Raw genomic sequence first — 4,521 nt, 5'->3', positions numbered from 1 at the left:
TCATACGAGAAATCATCATTAATGGATGTTCTTTCCGGTTCAAGGTTCTCAAGTCTAGAGAGATGGTCTGCTACTACGTTTTCAGTTCCTTTCTTGTCCTTGATTTCTAAGTCGAATTCTTGTAGTAACAAGATCCATCTTAGGAGTCTAGGTTTAGCATCTTTTTTTGTTAAAAGGTACCTGATAGCAGCGTGATCAGTGTAAACTATTATTTTGGCTCCTACCAGGTAAGAACGAAATTTATCTAGCGCAAATACCACTGCTAGGAGTTCTTTCTCGGTTGTGGCATAATTCATCTGTGCTTCATCCAGGGTTCTGCTAGCGTAATATATAACGTGAAGCTTTTTATCCTTTCTTTGTCCTAAAACAGCACCTACAGCATAATCACTGGCATCGCACATTATTTCGAATGGTTCATTCCAGTCTGGTGTCTGCATAATGGGTGCGGAGATCAATGCTTATTTAAGAGTTTGAAATGCTTTTAAACAGTTATCATCGAATATGAATTCAGCATCTTTCATCAACAGTCCAGTTAAGGGTTTAGTTATCTTAGAGAAGTCTTTGATGAATCGTCGGTAAAAACCGGCGTGTCCTAAAAAGCTTCGTACTTCTCTCACAGTTCTTGGGGGTTGAAGATTTTCGATTACCTCTATTTTGGCTTTGTCTACTTCAATTTCTCTGTTCGAGATGATGTGTCCTAAAACAATTCCTTCTTGTACCATAAAGTGGCACTTTTCCCAATTAAGTACTAAGTTTACTTTTACACATCGCTCAAGAACTCTTTCTAGGTTTTCAAGGCATTCTTCGAAACTTTGTCCGTATACAGAAAAGTCATCCATAAATACTTCCATGATGTTTTCGAGAAAGTCGGCGAAAATCGCCATCATGCATCTTTGAAAAGTTGCAGGGGCATTACACAGACCAAACGGCATTCGCCTATAAGCGAAGGTACCAAAAGGGCATGTGAATGTCGTCTTTTCTTGGTCATCAGGGTGAATTGGTATTTGAAAGAAGCCTGAATAACCGTCTAAATAACAGAAATGTGAATGTTTAGCTAATCGTTCTAACATCTGGTCAATGAATGGTAAAGGGAAATGATCTTTTCGGGTTGCTTTGTTTAGTTTCCTATAATCAATGCACATTCTCCATCCCGATTCGATTTGTTTAGTTATAGTTTCTCCTTTTTCGTTTTCAATAACGGTTATGCCTCCTTTCTTTGGTACAACGTGTACAGGACTAACCCATTTGCTATCAGATATAGGATATATAATACCTGCTTCTAATAACTTGGTTATTTCTTTCTTTACTACCTCACTTAGGATCGGATTCAGTCTTCTCTGGTGTTCCCTAGAGGTTTTACAGTCTTCTTCTAACATGATGCGGTGCATACAAATAGAAGGGTTTATTCCTTTGAGATCGGTGATGTGGTATCCTAGTGCGGTTGGATATTTTCTTAAGATATGTAGGAGTTTTTCTGTTTCGAGTCTTCCTAGATCTGCATTAACTATCACAGGTCGTTCAAGTTCTAAGTCTAGGAATTCATATCTCAGATTTTTGGGAAGTGTTTTCAAATCAGGGGTTGGTTTGTTAAGACACTGTGTAGGATCCGGTGTTATTGCTAAGCATTGTTTAGATTTGTCCTCTAAAAGATAGTCTGATGATTTGTCTTCTCCTGACTCTGCTTCTTTTATGCATTCATCGATGATATCCATGAAATAACATGTATCTTATATTGCAGGTGCTTTCAAGAATTGGGAAAGAATGAATTCAATTTTCTCTTCACCTACTTCGAAGGTGAGTCGTCCTCGTTTTACGTCTATGATTGCACCGGCAGTTGCTAAGAATGGTCTTCCTAGTATAATAGGTGTCGTATCATCTTCTCTAATGTCCATAATTGTGAAGTCAGTGGGAATGTAAAACTGACCTATGCGTACGGGAACGTTTTCAAGGATTCCTACAGGATATTTGATAGAACGATCTGCTAATTGCACAGACATTTTGGTCGGTCTTAATTCTCCCATTTCCAGTTTCTTACATATGGATAAAGGCATAACGCTAATTCCGGCTCCTAAATCGCATAAGGCTTTGTCGATGACAAATTTTCCTATGTGACAGGGTATAGAGAAACGACCCGGATCCTTGAGTTTAGGGGGCATGTTTTGGATTATAGCGCTACATTCGGCAGGGAGTGTAACGGTTTCGCTATCCTCAAGTTTCCTCTTATTAGAAAGAATTTCTTTTAAGAATTTAGCATATGAGGGCATCTGCGTAATAGCTTCGGTAAACGGAATTGTAACGTTTAATTGTTTAAGGAGATCAACAAATTTTCTAAATTGGCCTACATCTTTGGTTTTAACAAGCCTTTGAGGGTAAGGTATAGGTGGTTTGTAAGGTGGTGGAGGTACATAAGGTTCCTTCTTTTCTAGGGTTTCCTTATTACTCTCTTCCTTTTCCTTAGGTTCACTTTCCTCAGTAGATTTCTTAGGGTTTTGGTTTTCTATCCTTGGGTCAGACGGTCCTTCCACTTCCGTTCCACTTCTCAATATAATTGCATGAGCTTGGCTTCTCGGATTGGGTTGGGGCTGTCCAGGGAATGTACCAGTTGGTGCAGCAGTAGGTGCTTGTTGTTGAGCTACCTGAGATATTTGCGTTTCCAGCATTTTGTTATGGGTAGCCAGGGCATCTACTTTGCTTGCTAGTTGTTTAAGTTGTTCGCCAGTGTGTATGTTCTGGTTTAAGAAATCTTTATTGGTTTGTTGTTGGGAAGCTATAAAGTTTTCCATCATGATTTCCAAGTTGGATTTTCTAGGGGTATTATTGTTAGGATTCGGTTTCTGATATCCCGGAGGTATAGATGGGGCTTGATTTGGAGACTGTCCAGGTGCGTATAAAGCATTATTACTCTTATATGAGAAGTTTGGATGGTTCTTCCAATTTGGGTTATAGGTATTCGAATAGGGGCTTCCTTGAGCATAGTTTACTTGCTCTGCTTGGATTCCAGTCAAGAGTTGACATTCCGCAGGAGTGTGGCCTTGGATTCCACAGACCTCGCAATTCTGAGTTATAGCAACCACGGCTGCTGAAGGCGATACGTTTAAACTTTCAATCTTCTGGACCAAAGCATCCACTTTTGCATTAACGTGATCAAGGTTACTTATCTCGTACATGCCAGTTTTCGGTTGAGGTTTTTCCACATTCGTTCGTTCGGTTCCCCACTGATAGTGGTTTTGGGCCATGCTCTCGATAAGCTGGTAAGCATCAGCATAAGGTTTATTCATTAGTGCACCACCTGCAGCGGCGTCTATTGTTAACCTTGTGTTGTATAAGAGACCATTATAAAATGTGTGAATTACTAACCAGTCTTCCAAACCATGGTGTGGGCAAAGTCTCATCATGTCTTTGTATCTTTCCCATGCTTCGAAAAGAGACTCGTTGTCTTTCTGTTTAAATTCGTTTATCTGGGCTCTTAACATAGCTGTTTTGCTTGGCGGAAAATATCGGGCAAGAAAAACTTTCTTCAACTCGTTCCATGTGGTGACTGAGTTGGAAGGAAGAGATTGAAGCCATCTTCTAGCGCTATCTCTTAATGAGAAAGGAAAAAGACGAAGTCGAATTGCCTCTGAAGTGACACCATTAGCTTTAACAGTATCAGCGTATTGGACAAATACGGATAAATGAAGGTTTGGATCTTCGGTAAGATTTCCAGAGAATTGGTTCTGTTGCACAGCCTGCAACAACGAAGGTTTAAGTTCAAAGTTGTTTGCTTCGATTGCGGGCGGAGCAATACTTGAATGCGGTTCATCTTGCGATGGAGCGGCGTAATCTCTAAGAGCACGAGCTGGTTCTGCCATCTCGGTTAAAGAAGGAAAAATGTTTTTGAAATCAGGAAGGTTTATAGGAGGGAGATTGTTTTCAGCACGATATTCCCGAATTCGTCGTAAGACTCGGAGATATAGTTCGATATCGTTGATTCGTAAATAGAGTGGTTCGCCTTGAGAGCGAGTGCGTGGCATACAAATCAACGAAAGAAAGAAAATAGAAGAAAAAGAAACCTTAGTCTCTACAGCGTAACGGAAGAGTTACGATATCGATTGAATAAAAGTCCCCGGCAACGGCGCCAAAAACTTGATCGCTCGACTGGGTGAGTCGAGAATGGGATACAAACTGCAAGTGCACAGTTCTATCGCGTAGTTTTAAAAGATATCGATCCCACAGGGACTTATGAATCGATATACCGTTATCTAAGGTTACTACGTAAATCTAAGGTGAAAATGTTTGATTGTTTGGGAAAAACTAAGAGCTAAACTAATATCTAGATTAAATATTAATAAGACGGATATCGGTATGTAGTTCGTCAAAACTAGGGAATCAAGTCTTTGTCGGTTTCTTGGTTTTAAAATGAATCGTTTCGGTTAACTTTATTGGTTAAAGGTTCTATCTCAAACTCTCGCTCTGTTGAATAAACCATGATTTTATATTAATGTTGCTGTCACTTATAATTAAGTCAAAAACCATATTTTG

The 4,521-nt window shown here is 39.6% G+C and overlaps 1 pseudogene; it reads left to right on the top strand.

Moving 5' to 3' along the window:
• Window positions 1-3,366: 3,366 nt before the first annotated feature.
• On the top strand, window positions 3,367-3,466 carry LOC127124429 (uncharacterized; annotated as a pseudogene).
• The last annotated feature ends 1,055 nt before the right edge of the window (window positions 3,467-4,521 follow it).

Source organism: Lathyrus oleraceus, chromosome 2 (assembly GCF_024323335.1).
Source record: "Lathyrus oleraceus cultivar Zhongwan6 chromosome 2, CAAS_Psat_ZW6_1.0, whole genome shotgun sequence".
Classification (NCBI taxonomy): Eukaryota; Viridiplantae; Streptophyta; class Magnoliopsida; order Fabales; family Fabaceae; genus Lathyrus; species Lathyrus oleraceus.
Note: the sequence above shows the minus strand (reverse complement) of the source record. Positions and strands in the feature narration are given on the sequence as shown.